General features: G+C 54.6%; 1 long non-coding RNA gene across 1 annotated transcript; it reads left to right on the forward strand.

Annotated features, from left to right (window-relative positions):
* The first annotated feature begins 208 nt into the window (after nucleotides 1-208).
* On the forward strand, nucleotides 209-2,324 carry LOC109494993. Its single transcript, XR_002150191.2, has 2 exons — nucleotides 209-610; nucleotides 857-2,324. It is a non-coding gene; the product is annotated as an uncharacterized LOC109494993 (long non-coding RNA).
* Nucleotides 2,325-17,512: the final 15,188 nt, after the last annotated feature.

Consider the following 17,512-nt stretch of genomic DNA (forward strand, 5'->3'; position numbering starts at 1 on the left):
GGCGCCCCTTTTTTTTCTTTTTTTAATTTTTTTTTCAACGTTTATTTATTTTTGGGACAGAGAGAGACAGAGCATGAACGGGGGAGGGGCAGAGAGAGGGAGACACAGAATCGGAAACAGGCTCCAGGCTCCGAGCCATCAGCCCAGAGCCTGACGCGGGGCTCGAACTCACGGACCGCGAGATAGTGACCTGACCCGAAGTCGGACACGTAAGCAGCTGAGCCACCCAGGCACCCCTGTCCATCTTTATTAATATTAACATTAATCCCGTCCTCCTGACAGCCACAGACAGGAAGGCACTCGCACCGTCCCCAGGTTACAGATGAGGAAGCCACGCATAGCAAGGGTTAAGTAACTGCCCGGGTTCACGCTCCCGGTGAACGGTGGTGCCCAGGTTCTGAAGCCAGACCGTCTACCTCTAGACCACACGCCCCTTCTCCTTGACTACACAGACCATGGCCCCTTCCTCTAAATCCCATTTCTGCCTCCTGGCAGGGTGGACTCCATCCGTATCTCTGACTCTTCTGTGCCTCCCTGGGGGTCCCAGCTTGGTGGGAGCCCAGTGTTGAACTGACCCTCAGCCACCGCTGACCCACTGCAGCAAGAGAAGGTGTGTGCCTTCAGTGCTCTGCTTTGGGCCCGGAGCAAAATCAAGGGAGTCTTAGGATCAGGACTGGAGGAACTGCAAAAGGAGAAGTGTGAACAGCCAAGAAAATGAACGTGTGTGTGTGTGTGTGTGTGTGTGTGTGTGTGTGTGTGTGTGTGGGCTGTGCGGGTATATTTTCGTGGGGTGGGAGCTGGAGAGGGGGGCTGTTTAGTTTAGGCAAAGGCTCAAGCTGGTCCTTGCTGTTAGCAGGAAGCCCAAATGGGGAGCCAGGAAAAGACCCCAGGGATGCCGCACGCCTCGGACAACGGCGTTCCTCCCTTCTCGTACCCCGGACTTGTACGCTCACAAGAATTTGCAGGACACCGTGCCGTGCGGGCGCTGTGCTGGCCCAGGGTGCCTGGTAAGGACAGCCAACACTGACAGGCCCCCCCCGGGGAGCCGTCAGGAGCGGGCGCGTCTGAAGAATGTCACCTCCGTTAACCGCTGCAACGCCCTCACCTGCCCCCTGAACTCCCAGCCCTGGCTGTCCCCAGGGCACCGAGGTGTGTGGCCAGAGTTCCACTTCCAGCACGCACAGAGTGGCCGGTGAGCGCTGCCTCGCCTCAGCAGCTCCGCAGACTGCCTCCCAGGGAGAAGCAGGCCTTTGTGGGAGACGATGGGTTCTCTTTGAGGAAGAGACCCCGGGAGCCTTAAGACATGCTGTTACCGGGCCGCCCGGAAGTTCTGATCTCACTGGTCTGGGTGGGACCCGGGATCAGTCTGGGTTTTGTGTTTGTTTTTGGATCAACTCGGGTGATTCTCTAACCCTTTGCCACTCAGCGGGCGTCCCTGTCGTAAGAGTCCCGCTGGGTTTAACGCCCAGTGTCACTGTCTTGAAATTCATCACTGTTGAGCGGGGAGGGGCCTGGTGCTTCCTTCCGGCCCTGGGCCCCCGGGGTTATGCAGCCCCGTCTGCAAAGTTCTTCCTCCCACAGACCCAGGCTCCCGACTCAACACCTGAGGCCGGCCTGGGCTTTCTGGATGTTGTAAAATACAGATGGCGGCTTGTGGCGGCCCAGGTTATACAACACGAGGTAATCAATCCGACGAGTAAACACAGCGTAGACAATCAAAACCAGCCACGGTGCAAAACGGGGCAGAAGGCTGAGAGGCCGTGAGAGGCAGGGACAGGACCGAGGGCAGGACCAAGGACAGGACCGGGGGCAGCACCTCACCTGGGGCCTGGCCCCCGCCCTCAGGGTTTGCTCCTTCACAGGGCTGATGGCGGTGCACCTCACCGATGCCTCCCCTTGCCTCTCCCTGCCCAGATGGTCTCTCTCCCTCCTCCGCTCCGCCAAGCTCCCCATTCCCTATAACCACCCGTGGTTGGGGGGGTGGCTGCTGGCTGATCCCCCAAAGTATGTCTACATTCTACTCCCTGCACCCTGTGGATGGGGCCTTGTTTGGAGAAAGGGTCTTTGCAGATGTGATTAGGTTAAGAGTTGCAGAGGAGACCATCCTGAATCCTCTCCCTAGACCAGAGGGGAGGAGAGGCTGTGAAGGACAGGGACAGAAGAGGAGGGACTCGGTCACAAGCTGAGGGACGCCTGGGCCCCTAAGACCTGGAAGAGGCGGGAAGGATCCTCCCCTCCAGCCTCTGGAGCGAGGCCCTGTGACACCATGAATCGGGGCCTTCTGGCCTCCCAAACTGGGAGAGAATAAATTGTTGTTGCTCTAATCACCTGGTTGGTGGCAATTATTTTTGGCAGCTCCCTCCAACTTCTCTCTGCTTTGTTTTGTGCCAGCTTCCTGAGCTCTCCCCCGCCTGCTGTAAGCCGGGCGAGGCTCTGTGTGTGTGCGTGCTGCTCACGGCCGCGGCCCCAGTGCCTTTACAGCGGCAACCGGAGCCTCGGGGCCCCAGGGAGCGAGAAGCATTGCTCTGGTCCTCAAAGTGACCAGCGGGGCAGCAAACTGCCAGCAAAGCCCGGACCTCAGCCGCAGGCAGCCCGATGACTCCCGGGAGGGGTCCGCTCCTCTGACTCACCCCCGGAGACCCTCAGCCCCACCGCGAGCGCCCCAAGCCCTTGCCTTCCCAGCTGCCCAGCGTGCTCCCCCTTACTAGGGCCCCAGGACGCGATGCTCAAGTAGATGCCCATGCCGGTCTCTGCGTCTTAATTTAGATCATCCTGATGGATGGGTGTCCTGCCGACCATCTTCTTCGCGCCCCTCCCGATTCAGTCCTCCCTTCCCTGGCGGCCGACCTGCCTGGACTCCATCGTCCCATCCTGGCCTGTGCTCCTGGCTGGAGCTGGCAGCGGGGGCTCCGTGGACCACAGGACAGTGAGGGGAGGGAGGCTGGGTGCTCTCTGCTCCCTCCCCGCTGGGCCACCTCCACCTGGCGGGCGGTGTCCCCTACCTGAGGTCACAGCTCCCGTTGGGGTCCTCTCCATGTGGACACCCTGCCATGATGTCACCTGTGTCCCCTCATCCCTACAGTCCCCTGCTGCTGCCTCCCATCCCTCCCCCAGGTCCACGGACCTTGCCCACACCTTGCAAATGTTGCTGTTGTTAAAGCCCCTTCAATTTACTTTTTGTTTAAGTTTATTTGTTTATTTTGAGACAGCCAGCCAGAGAGAATCCCAAGCAGGCTTCGCACTGTCAGCATAGAGCCCGACGTGGGGCTCAAACCCATGAACCGTGAGATCGTGACCTGAGCCGAAATCAAGAGCCGGATGCTTCACCGACTGAGCCAGCCAGGTGCCCCCAAACCCCTTCAATTTAAAACCCAGTTCGAGGGGCTGTTTATTTCCAGCCCAGCGAGACCCGGACTGATCCCGTGTCCCTAACCGGGCTATTACCGGTTACCCGCTGTCCACGCACCTGACGCCCACTGGAAGGTGGGGTTCCGCGCCCAGCTTACACCTCGGAGGAGACACTCCCCGCTGGAACACGGGCTCGGGGAGCCCAGGGGCTTCGTCTTCCCTTTCCTGGAATTCCTGCTGAGATCGTGGCAGAGTCGCCCCTAGTCGTACGAAAGGGTCCAGGGAGGTGGATCCCCCAGGGGTAACGTTTCGCAAAACGGCCGTTCGAAGGTGCCAGCGGCGACTCGATGCTGACACCACCCACCTGGTCACTCACATCTCTGTCAGATCTACCTGCGGTCGTGCGCGCGTGTGAGCTCACGGGCGTGCACGGCGTGGGTCGTGCCGCCTCCGCACGCGGTCGTGGCACGGCACGTTTCCCTCAGCACCAGGAAGCTGTTAATCTGATTTCTCTGGAATTGGTATTCTAACCTGATTTCTTCAAGAGCCTCTTAAGACCTTATTTTGTGACGACTTTCCTCCCACTGCCAGAACCGTGCCTGGCACGTGACAGAGACTCAAACGCCTGTACCGGCTGAGCATCGGGTGCGTTTCGTCCTCAGGACCCCCCGTTTGCGCGGACGGGGAAGCGGGGCTCAGGGCTGGGCTCACGCTCGGGGTCTTGAGGCCCCGGGGGCCTCTGGATGCAGGGGGTCCCGGGCACCCCTGTTCAACCTCGGCGTCTTCCCCTCCGTCTGCGGGTCGTCCTTCCCACAGCTGTGCCGGGCGGCCGTCCTCCGAGCCCGTCCAAGGCCGATAAAAAGTGCCGGGCAGGACGCGGCGGAGCCTGGAGCCTGGCCGGCCTGATAACTGGCTTCGCTTTGATGTTTTTCAAGTTCAGAACGGACCCCGGGCCCCTTGGCCAGCGTTGCATGCTTGTTTATTTTTGTCGCCGTGTAGGCTTGTGTGATTTCCCCTTCCCAAGTGGGACAGCTATCATTATTGCTGTCATTACCCTATTGGAAACGTTGCTAAACGCACTCTCCCGCTCCACCCCACCCCTCCTTCCAAGCGCCTGAGGAAGACCACCCACGACGTCAGACCTTCCCTCCATTTAATTTTAGTCTCAGGATGTAAGTTTGCAATTTCATCACAATTAAAAAAAAAAAAAAAACCCAAAACCGAAACGAGACTGGTTTTCCCACCCCAGACCTGCGGACCGTCCCTCCCTGACAGGCGGGCTCAGGAGCTGCCCGAGAGTCCCCAAGAACGGCGAGCTTTCAGGGCACGGGGACCCGGGAACGGTTTCGCAAGAAAACACGGAATACTGTCCTAAGTTACGTTCCAAATGCGTTAGATCAGAAAAAGACCGCTAAGCTGTGTTCTTCTCATAAATACCAGTGAATTAGTCAGAGGGCACGGGGAGTGCAGGGCACAGGAGAACCCACCACTTCCTCTCTGAGAGCACCCTGGGTCGGAATGTTCTAGATATTCAGGACACAGCGGCAAAGACCCTCACGATAACTCTGAGATCCCCTTGCAGGGTTTCCCGGCACGCTGCCCACCTGAACACAAGGCTTGTGTTTTATTTTCTTCCTTTCTTACTTATTCTTTGTCCTCATAAGTCCACGTCTGAAACACACGCGGAGTCCGTGTGCACTCGCGCACGCACGCACGCACACACGGGCAAGCACACACCCCCTGGGCGTTTCCCTCCCTCTGCTCCCAGCAGATTTCATTTCTCAGCCTCTTGGAAAATGTTGGAGTGGGGTTTGACCCGAATGAGATTCAAATGGGTGATGTGGCCCAGGGATCTCGCAGGCTCCCACAACCCAGGTTTCTTTTCTTTGTCATATTCCCTGTCTCCTTTTACGGTTTGTTTCTTCCTTCGGAGCAGTAAAATAAATGTTTTCTCATCTACCTTCTGGGAGCACACTGGGGGAGAGGGATAAGCCTGTGTGTCAACCAACACCTACAGCCACAGTTTGGGGGTGAAAATGTTTTAGTTAAAGGAAAGGCCGTAGAAAGGAGTCTCAATCTATAAAACAATGCTTTAGCTCATGTTCAGTGAAGGAAAACCAAATTCTAACCACAGTGAAGCTGTTTTTCCAGTATCTCAGGGACGCTAGGTGTGACCACGCATGCTGCGCCCTACACAACCTGGGGGGGGCACCGTTCACCTGGGCGCAGTGCTGCGCCGTGGACTAAATGAGCAATGTGTGTGCTGGAGTGAGGGTCAGGGGCTCTCACACGTAGCTGGCTGCAGCGGATGCAAGACAAGCTGTTTGGAAAGACATATGACGGTCACTACCAAAATTTCGCATGCACTTTCTCCGGGACCCTGCAATTCCACTCTTTGGGGGGTTGCCCCACCATGAGAGGGCACGTGCACTTTCAGAAGCCTGCAGGCAATGGGTGTGGGAGCAGAAGCTTGGACACAACCTAGACGTTCATGCACGGGGGGTGAGTCAGTGAACTGGGATCTATCCCGAAAAGGACGGGTGCAGCCTTCAGAATAAAGAGGCAGATTCACAAAGGCAGTGGTCCCTGGGACATGTCGCTCAGTGGGGGCCTCTGAGTGTGGAAGAGTCTGCATGCCGTCTGCTTCCCCCCAGCCCCCCGCCTTCCCCCATTAGCTGGGTGGTGTCAGGCACCTTGTTTAACCTTCTTTGCCTCACTTTGTCCAACTGTAAAGTGGGGATGATAACGGCACCCACCCTGCAGGGCTCTGGAGAAGGTTTCGCAAATCAGTATGTGTAGAACGTTTAGGACAGTGCTTGCACAGAGCACGGGCTGTACAATCATTAGTTATTATTACTTTATCATCACCATCAGCAGAAAGAGAGCACATGGGCTGAGATAGGCATTGAAAGCCCCTGGAAGGGTACCCAGAACCACAGGGGCCAGAGACACTGAGAGACTGAGGCCAGGGTCAAGTGGCGGAACACTTACTACTAACATGTGGCTTTTGAATTTCTGTCAAGAATATTCGTTCTCTATTTTTTCAATACTCTTTATGTTTTTAAGTTTATTTATTTTAAGAGAGAGAGTGAGAGAGCAGGAAGGGCAGAGAGAGAAGGAGAGAGGGGATCCTGTGTAGGCTCCAAGCTGTCAGCGCAGAGCCCAATGCAGGGCTCGAACTCACAAACTGTGAGATCATGACCTGAGCTGAAGTTGGAGGCTGAACCAACCACCTAGGCACCCCTCTTTTTTTCAATGTTTTTGATGAAAATTTGGAAACATGCATAAAGGTTGAAGAGTTGTACAGTGAACATCGATGTGCCTACCCTCTCAGCTCTGAAGTCAGCATGTTGCTGTGCTTGGTTTCCCATCCATCCATCCATCCATCCATCCATCCATCCATCCATCCATCCAACCACCTATCCATGCATCCATCCTTCCATCCAACCATCCATCCATCCATCCGTCCGTCCGTCCATCCGTCCATCCATCCATCCATCTGTTCGTTCGTCCATCCATCCACCAATCCATCCATCCATCCATCCATCCATCCATCCATCCATCCATCCACCCATCTGTCCCTCCATCCATCCATCTGTCCATCCATCCATCCAACCATCTATCTATCTGTCCATCTATCCATCCAACCATCCATCCATCCATCCATCCATCCATCCATCCATCCATCCAACCATCCATCTATCTCTCCATCCATCCATCTATCCATCCATCCATCCATCCATCCATCCATCCATCCAACCACCTATCCATGCATCCATCCTTCCATCCGTCCGTCCGTCCATCCGTCCATCTGTTTGTCCATCCATCCATGCATCCATCCACCCATCTGTCCATCCATCCATCCATCCAACCATCCATCTATCTGTCCATCTATCCATCCATCCATCCATCCATCCATCCATCCAACCATCCATCTATCTCTCCATCCATCTCTCCATCCATCCATCCGTCCATCCGTCCGTCCGTCCATCCATCCGTTCGTCCATCCATCCACCCAACCATCCATCTCTCCGTCCATCTATCCATCCATCCGTCCGTCTATCTGTCCATCTATCCATCCAACCATCCATCCAACCATCCATCCATCTCTCCATCCATCTATCCATCCATCCATCTGTCCGTCCATCCCTCCTTTCAAAGTAAACTGCAGATATTAGCGTGCTTCCTCCCAGTTTCTTTTGCATGAATATCAATTCGCTAGAGCCCAGTATTTGTCTATGGGCTTTCTTTTTTGATAAAACGTACAAAGAATCAAATGCACAGGTCTGAAGTGTCCTGTTGGATAATTTTGACGATGCATTATTTACTAAAAAAAATAAATTATCTACAAATAAAATGTGGCTGACCAGGAGAGAGAGGCAGAGACAGAGAGAAATGGAGACAGACCAAAATACAGCACTTTCAACCCACAGAGAGGAAAAAAAAAAATCATGAAGTCAACGTGACAACTTATCTGGTGGAGAGGGATTTACAAGCGATAATGCTTGTTACAGATGAGTTTCAGTTGTGGACTATTTCCATTCCCAAGAAAGCATGTGATTTTGGAACCTCACAGCTTGATCCCCGGGCAGGAAGCAGGCACCAGCCTCCTGGGGTTCCAATCGAGAGTCTCCCCTGACTAGCCATGTGGTCTTGGAGAAGGCGCCTGGCTTGACTGGATCCCAGCAGCTGGGAAGGGTGCTGCTTTGGCTTTTTGGGTCTGTGGGAAGAACTCTGAACTAATACGGCGTGTTTAGAAGGGCCTCTGGCGTCTAGTGGGTGCTCTGTGGCTGTTGTCTCTTACGATAAATCACCCATCTATCTTCGTTTTCCATTTTTTTCAAAATTGAACTGGAAAGAACCAAACAACGCAAGTTTTAAGTTCTTCATCCTTAGGGGAAAAACGTCATCTCTCCCTACAGCTTTGCCGCCCTCCCATCCTTTGCAAAAATCCAGGGAAATGAATCAGCCTACAGACTTTTTGCTCTCTAATTCTTTGATTACTACATGATTGCAGCATCCACTCAGGCCGGGGCTAAAAATCGAAAGAAAACAAGAATTCTTGAGTTATTTCCAGATACTGAATCTGACACCACGATCCCTCTCTCAGTTTTGGCAAAACCTACAAAACGAGTGACCAAGAAGGATAAACAAGTTTAGGTAAACACATGAATCATGATTCATGATTTAAGTCCATCAGTTAACATTTAGCTTCATTTACCACAGTGTTTTAATGTCATTAAGAATGTAACTTCTTAGGAAAACTAAGAAAGTCTGTTTTTAGCCCAGACATGCAATTAAGGGAATTAGTAACGTGATACATCACCCTCAGGAACTGCGATATATGTAAGGAAGCTCGTGCAGCCTTCTAGAAATATGCTCTTGCAGCCGGAGCCAGAGTTCACCAGGTTTCCATCTGAGGGCAGCCGGGAGGGGAAAACAAAATGAAAGAAGGGAGTCGTTGCCCCAGCGCTGAGCGGCAGGAAGAGGGGAGTCGCGAGCGTGTGCAGATGTTCAATAGTCAGAAACTCGGGGTGTGCTCTGGGGAATTAGCCGCTTTCCTGTCTGGATCGGAATCACCCTCAAAGCACTCACTGCAGCTTTGCAAGGGTCTGTGTGTGAGGCTGGCGAGTGGGTTTCCTGGGGCCCGCGTTGGGAAAAGGAGAGAGGATTTTTTTTTTTCTTTTCAAGATCCTGAAGGAGAATTCCACTTCTGATGAACTTTGGCATTTACTTAGTTTCTGGAAGCTTGACGCCCGCTAGGTCAGGACTTCTCCTCCTCGGCACCGATGACACTGGGGCCAGATCTGTCTTTGCTGGGGCGTCCTGTGCAGCATTCCACGCTCCCCCACGCCCCCACCGTGCCATGCTGGATGCTCCTGGGGGCGATGCCGCCGTGGAGTAAGAACCACTGCTATGAATGAACCCACTCCTTTTGCAGATGGGGAAACTGAGGCTCAAAGGAAGTAAGCTGGAATCAGGCCCAGGATCGCGGCTACAAGGAGGCGGCACAGGGCAGGGGCGATTCAGTCTACAGGGATCCAAGCTCAGGGCCACCACTCAGTGGCTGCACTCAGGGGCAAGGGTCTCAGCTTCCCCAAGGAACCCTTCCTTATAGACCCCCCCCCACTCCCCCGCCCAGGACAACAAGCAGGAGCTGTTCCTAGAGATGGCCGTGGACAGAAGCCATGAGGACAGCCGTCACAGGTGCCGATTCTAGTGTGTGACATGGGGCAAACCTTCTGACCACTGCACGCTTCAGTCCCTCACCTGTAGGATGGGGCTGCCCTAGTGGCCCTCCCTCAGCAGAGTCAAACACAACAGTGAAATGGACTCTCAGCTCAGTGGCCCCCACACAGTCAGGGTCAAGTCTATCCACCATTATTATGGTCATCGAGGTGGTTGTTGGGGCCGGGGGTGGGAGGAATGTAGGCTGGGTCCTGGTGGTCCCAGTGGCTGGTTGGGTCTGAGGGGGCTCAGCTGCTGGTCTGACCAAGTCTGGTCACTCCTTCTCCCCTTCTCTGCTCTTGGGAACCCATGGCACCGGAAGTACTGCCTGCTGTCTACTAGCCCCATTGCCCTCGGAGCCATCCCTGGGCGCTTCAGCCCTCACACTGCTCCTCCCTCCAAATCCAGGTGGTTGGAGCCTGTCCACAGTTACACTCCGTCTTCCCTTATGCTGCTCTTGTCAGCATGGGCACCTCAGAGCTCCAGCCAGAGCAGACACTGGCCTCTCAGGGCAGCACAGAGGGTGTCCTTGACTGAGTCCCTAACTTTTCTGATCTCAGATTCCTCACCTGGGCAGGGCCATGGGAACAGAAGATCCCTACCCTCTGATAAAGGCCTACCTACCACCATATTCCTTTGTAGTCTTGACCCTGGGGACCCAGCATGATGCTGAACACATGGTAGATGCCCAGTCAATGTAGGATATAAGAGGATGTAAGAATGAGAGGCTGGGTCTGTGAATCTGGGTGGTCTGTCCACTTCTTTCCAGAAACAAAAAGATAAAAAGACAGAGATTGTTGCTTGGATTTTATGGGGACACAGTAAAGATTACCTTCCTGGAGGGTGAAGGTGACCTATCTTCCCACCCATCCATCCACCTGTCTGTCCGTCCATCCATCCATCCATCCATCCATCCACCTGTCTGTCCATCCATCCATCCATCTCTTCTCCATCCATCCATCCATCCATCCATCCATCCATCCATCCATCCATTCATCCATCCACCCATCTATCCATCCATCCATCCATCCATCCATCCATCCATCCATCCATCCACCTGTCCATCCATCCATCCATCCATCCACCCATCCATCCATCCATCCATCCATCCATCCATCCATCCATCCATCCACCCATCCATCCACCCATCCACCCATCCACCCACCCACCTATCCATCCATCCATCCATCTGTCTATTCATCCATCTATCCATCCATTCCTCAAAAATATATTCCTACCAGGTGCCAAGCACTGGTGGTCTGGGCTTTGGGGATGCAGAGGCATTTCAGTACCCACTATCTTGGAACAAACCTGACCCAGAGGAGATAACATGGCATGTTTGCTGAATGAGTGAATGGATGGGTAAAGCAATAAATGGCACAGAGTAGACTAGTTCTAGGAATCCCTATCACTAGTTGGGCTTTGGCTCTGTCCACAGGTCCCAAGTTCCCTAAGCAAAGGGTCTGCAGTGCGAGTGACAGGTGGAGAGACATTTGTAAGGGCATCAGTGATGAGGAAACATGCTCTCTCTATCCTCGTGAGCACTTCCCAGAGAGATCCCACATCCACACTGAGTGGCTTCATCCTCTCCAACTGAGCTAGTCGGTTATCAGCCCACAGCCCCATGTCGCTGCAAAGCAAGGCTTTGTGGGGCTAGGGCACCTGTCCCAGCAAGTTCCAGTCCCTTCTCTATTGGTTCAAAATCTCTGTCCTTTGCCCAAAACGCCCATCATCAGAAGCAACAACAGGAAGCAAAGCTGACCACATTGTAATGCTTGTTAGTCCAGAGACACAGGCTGCATGTGACGTTGAGGGAACGGTGAGGAGTCGTGCGGACCTATCCATCTCTGCTCACCTTGTGAGCACATACAGAGGGCAACCTTAGTGCATCTAAACGTCACATCAGGGAACTGATCAGGAAAAGCAGTGTGCATGGTTCCTCCCTGGCCTGCACCTGTCCCCAAGGTGGGGGACGTCTGGAAGACCAGCGGGCTAACCAAGGCATCTCCAAGTCAGGTAAGGCGGCTTCATCGGCGGCAGCTCAGTGCCCAGCCGTACTTGCCCATCACTCCTGCAGAAAGCCGAGAGCCCAGGCTCCCTGATTTCAAACACAGCTCCTTTACCTGTCAGCTGCAGGCAGGCAAGGCCTGAGACCTGGGAAGAGAGACCAGACCTTTCCAGAATTGGATCTGTCTCATAATTATGGGGACCATTTGCTGAGCGATTGCTTTGGTCTGGTGCCATGGTAAGCACTTTGCATGGGTCGGCTCAGTCGTTCCCCCACAAAATCCCAGGGGTGGGCATTATCACGGTGCCATTTTGCAAGATTCAAGCAATGCGACTGGTCACACTGAAGGACTAGGATTGGACCCCCAGTTTGAGCACCTCCAGAAGATCTGCATGGGACTAGGTGGGGCTAGAAGCCCTGGGGCTGGGACTGATCAGCTCCCCCAGGGGCCGTAGCTTCCCACATTGGAAGTGGCTGGGCCAGCCGCCCATCCTGCAGATGGACAGCCTGGGGCGGGTGTGGGCAGGAGATCTCAGCCAGATACCCCACGTTCTGCCCTTCTGGCAAGTGCTGCCACTGCATGCATCCAGATTTTCCAGGGACTGGACCAGAGGCTGATGGAGAAACATCTTTCCTTTAAAATGGAAACTGGAGGGTAGAGAAGACAAGTCCGGGGAGTTCAGCCGTCTTACTGGGGTTCCATGGTGTGTTTATGGCGGTCTGAATTGGGGTCCACATTTGGGTGCACCCTAAATCTTAGCCCTTTGAGAATGCGCCCCGACATCCATGTGGAGAAGATTGGAGACCTTCCAAGGTATGGCGGGAAGATCACCCTGGCTCCAGGAAAAGAAAGCCCAGGGTCAGAATATGAGAAACACCTTTCAAAGGCAGGAGGATTTCTTCAACCCAATACATTTCCTTTTCTTCTTTTGATTGTTTTTTTTTCTTTTCATTCCCCCAAATATCAACCTCGGGAAGGAAGATCACTTCAAATCTCATTTTATAGTATGGAATATTTTCCTTGTTTCCTAGCAGAGACCAATTTTGGATGAATAACTTGCGACCACAGAAACACGACACCAAAGCAACAGCACTGGGTGGCAAATTTCTCCGTTACCACAAATATCCTTTCTCCTCAAGGACCAGATTGGAAGCATTTGGGGTTGTTTGTGCATCCCATGCTCAATCAGGCGGAGGAGGGGCCGCCCCGGTAGCAGCAACATGCCCAGTGCTGTCCGTCCGTCACCAGATGCACATTTCCCTCTTTGTTACACTTTTCCAACGCGTTGACAGATTCTTCAGTCCCCAGTGTGAGACTGTCCTCCTTGCGTGAGCAGGAGGTGACTGGAACATACTCGAAAAAAACCCAATTCCATCCAGGGGCCCTGACTGTATGTTGTGAGGACTTCAATGGTGATTATCTAGGGCCCCTGTCTCCATTCTTTAGTCCCCAGTTTACCCTGGCATTCATAGCCTTTGATGCCTGTCCTGTCAAAATTTGGATCCACTTTGGAAGTAAAAGGGGACCACACTGCATTATTCCAGAGGCACCAGTTTCAGGCAGTGGCACGGTGATGAAGTGTTCATGAACATTAAATATTCATTTAAATATTTAATATGGAGCCACCCTTACCCTCATCACCAGCAGAGTAGTGCAAAGTGCAAAGGAATAAGGAGACCAAATGGTGAGAGTTGCATGCATCAATTAGCCTCTGATCATTTTTATCCTCCCAGCATTATTTTTTTTTTATTTTTTTTTAACGTTTATTTATTTTTGAGACAGAGAGAGACAGAGCATGAACGGGGAAGGGGCAGAGAGAGAGGGAGACACAGAATCGGAAGCAGGCTCCAGGTTCTGAGCCATCAGCCCAGAGCCCGATGCGGGGCTCGAACCCACGGACCGCGAGATCGTGACCTGGCTGAAGTCGGACGCTTAACCGACTGCGCCACCCAGGCGCCCCACCTCCCAGCATTATTTTAGAAGAAATTCCAAACATACAGGAAAGTTACCCATTGTGAAATGCATATATTCATCACTGACATTCTGCCATTGTCAATGTTCTGTGATTCTTTATCATTTTACCTTCCATCCTCCCTTCTTTCTTTCCTTCCATCTACCCATCTATCCATCCATCCATCCACTTACCCATCCATCCACCCACCCACCCATCCATCCATCCACCCAGTTATCCATCCACCCATCCATCCATCCACCCACCAATCCATCCATCCATCCATCCATCCATCCATCCATCCATCCATCCACCCACCCACCCACCAATCCATCCACCCACCCACCAATCCATCCATCCATCCATCCACCCATCCACTTACCCATCCATCCACCCAATCATCCATCCATCCATCTATTCATCCACCCACCCATCCACCCACCCATCCATCCATCCATCATCCATCCATCCATCCATCCATCCATCCATCCATCCATCCATCCACATACCCATCCATCCACCCATTTATCCATCCATCCATCTATCTATCCATCCACCCACCCATCCACCTACCCATCCATCCATCCATCCATCCATCCATCCATCCATCCATCCATCCATCCATCCTGTCATCCTTCTGTCCATTCATCCATCCTTCTAGATAGCCAATCATCTTATTCTTTTTAATAGACTATTTCTTAGAATAGTTTTGGATTTACAGAAAAATTGAGAAGATAGTGGAGAGTTCCCTTACACTCACACCCTGTTTCCCTATTGTTAACATCTTGCATTAGTATAGTACATTTGCTACAATCAATGAACCAATATTGATGTACTATTACATCATTATTAATTAGAGTCCATACTTTACTCATATTTTCTTAGTTTTCATGTAGTGTTTTGTTTTCATTTTTCTGTTCCAGGATCCCATCCAGGATCACATGACAGTTATCAACGTCTCCTTAGGGTCCTCTTGGCTGGGACGGTTACTCAAACTTTCCTTGTTTCAGGTGACCTTGACAGTTTTGAGGAATACTGGTCAGGTATGTTGTACAATGTGCCTCTAGCAGGATTTTTCTGGTGTTTGCTGATGATTAGACTTGGGTTCATGTCATTTTTTTTTATAAACGTCGTAGTCAGTTTACGCACTTCTTTTGCCAAGTGAGGAATGAAGAAAACGGTCCCGTACCTGCATCAAGGGGGTGTTGTGTGACAGTGGAGAGGACTACCAGTGTTGCCTGGGTCAAATCCCAACCTCAGCAACCACTAACATTGACGTACTTCCCTTAAGCCTCAATTTCCTTCTCTGTAAAACGGACATAAATGGTCCCTGACTTAGAAGGTGCTTTGAAGGGTTCAATGCAACTCTGAGCACAGGGAGCCCCCAGTGGAGACCACCTGTTGTTCTCGATGTTACAGACGTGCAGCACAGGTGATAGTTACCATAACACCTGGGGGGGCCGGTTCCTTTCAACAGTGGGCCAGCTGACTGGATGCAACCCCCTTCTCATACCCAGCCACCCTCAGATGGAGGGGCTCAGGGCCTAGGGGCAGCTGGGGAGCCAGGGGATGCTGGTGCTCCTGAGGAAGGAGTCCTGCCTGGCTCTGACCTGTAGAGCCCTAATATTGGAGGGAGGAACACACTTAATCCATGGGCCTATTTTATTATCGCTACAAATACTCTCTTATTGGCACGAGGAGATGAGCCCGGGGCAGAAGAGCAGGCCCTCCTGGGACGTACGTCCTCCCAGCCCCAGGGGGACCCGTTCCCCCCACGAGCTTCGCTATCCCCATCCTACAGACAAGGACACTGAAGCGTCCACAGCAAGCCCCGCCCCCAGAACCCCTCAGCTAGAAGGTGATGGGGCCCAGATTCAGGGTGTCGGGCTCCGGAACCTGCTCCCTAACCCCGGCACCCCCAGTCACCCCGGGTCAAGCTCCTTAGCCTGGGATCTGTGGGCCCCTTTGGGCGTCACCGGATGGGCCACGAGACCCCACAGTTTGCTTGCAGAACATCATACGTACATTTTGCGGGGCGAGGACCCACAGCATTTTGGAGAGGCCCACGCTCTCACCGAGGAGCCCTCCTATACCCCTCACTTTCCAGAGCGACTACGGTGTGGATCGGGCCTCGGGTCCCCGCAGCCAGCCCGCCGTTCTCCCTCCTACCGGTCGGTGCACACATCTATTGCTACGCAATGCGGGGCGCCCCACTGTTCTGCGCGAAGCACACACCGAAAGGTGTCCGGTCCTACGTGTGGACCACCGGGAACGCCCCCGCGGAGCCCCCGCCCTCATCAGGGAGGACGGCGGCGCGGGCGCCCCAGAAGCCCCTTCCCGTCCGCAGCCCCGCTCCTGCAAAGTCGGGGGCTCTCCCGGCCCCCCGCGTCCTGGAGGCTTCCACCTGCTGGGAACGTCCCGTGGGCGGCGGCTTCTGGGCTCCTCACCACTGAGATGCGCCCCTGGCAGGGCTCGAGTCCGTCTCCACGGCCTTGGGCCGCTCCGCCGAGGACACCGGCCCACGCTCCCTACCCCTTGTCCCGCGGGGGAGACCCTCGGGCGGCCTTCACCTTGGGGCCGCAGGAGCCGGGCGCGCCTGCGCATTCGCGGACGCGCGCACGCTTGTCTTCCGGTCACGTGTCCCGGGGACGCAGAATCGCCGCGCCGCCTGACAGGCCTGGCGGGGCCGACGTTAGCGTCGCCTTCCGCAGGGCAAGTCCACACGCCCACTCGCAGCTTCCCACCTCCCCGGCGACGTTTACTTTGAGCCAGGCCGGCGGGTGGGGGTGTAACCTGCGTTTTAAAATATGAAACTACCTTCCTGCCCTTTTCCTTGCTCCTTCAAGGTGCTTTCTTTTCCTCGCTGCCATCCCCCGGCCCCTCGGCACGCCAAGCCAGAGGTCAGGGCCGTGGTGGACATGTGACTGTGAACCGCGGTCCTCGTGGGGTGCGGGGGCGGTTGGGGGCACCGGCCGAGAAGGAGCCCAGGGGCCGTGCCCCCTCCCTTCTCACCGAGGCTGCGTGTGTGGTCTTAAGGGGCAAACACGCACCGGTTCTGATCTATATACGGTCTGGGGTGGGAGAGCCGGCCTGCCCGCCTGGACGGTTTGGTTTTGGGGAGACCGCGGCGGGGGCCGCTGACAGTGCTGACACACGCCTTGACGGCTTTGCCCTTGCACCACGCACTTCTGTCTGTAACGGTCGAGCCACCAGGGCTGGTGGCATCGCGGCTGAGCATCCCAGGCCACTGCCCGTGGCTCCCGGGAGCCAGTGGCAGCCGTGGCGGCCGGTACCCCTAGTGTGCTGGAAATCTGGTCAGATCTCGACCCTGCACGTGACCCCTGTGCGTCCATTAGGAACAGAGAGCCGGCTTGCTGTAGGCACGACCCTCTCCCTGGGTGGCCGGGGAATCGTGGCGTGTGGACCCCTCCCCCCAGGCCACCCACATCTAGGGGGAGGTGCGGCAGGGGGCACACGGTCTCAGCTGTCCACGATGGTACCTGGCCACAGTCCCTCAGAGGCAGCTAGCAGGCCACACCCCGTGTCCGGCCCCTGCCCTGCCCTGCAGGCTGTTTCCAGCCCTCCACGCCCACACCTGGGCAGACCCAGAGGTTCCCTGCCTCTGCACTCCCGGCCCTCATTCCAGAGTTTTGGGACTGAGCAAGTTACTCGTGGAGGGAGCTCCGGCCGGCTGAGCTCCAAGAAGGCACCGCTTCCGCTCAAAATGCTTCCCGCCCTCCTCCTCCACCCGGAGTGTGGGAGTGGCGGTCACACCTGACGTGCGCTGCCAGAAGCCTGCCCGGGGGTCAGAGGAACAGATAAGACTTCCTGTCCCCTTTGCTGCAAATGGAGGAAATTCGGGGCTGGAAACCTACAGGGTTTGGAGTTGGCCGTGGCTGCCTGCCCGGCCCGCTTGGCTGTGCTGCTCAGGCTTGCTGCCCCACTTCTCCCAAAGGTGCCCGCCACACACACACCA

Source organism: Felis catus, chromosome E2, assembly GCF_018350175.1.
Source record: "Felis catus isolate Fca126 chromosome E2, F.catus_Fca126_mat1.0, whole genome shotgun sequence".
NCBI lineage: Eukaryota > Metazoa > Chordata > Mammalia > Carnivora > Felidae > Felis > Felis catus.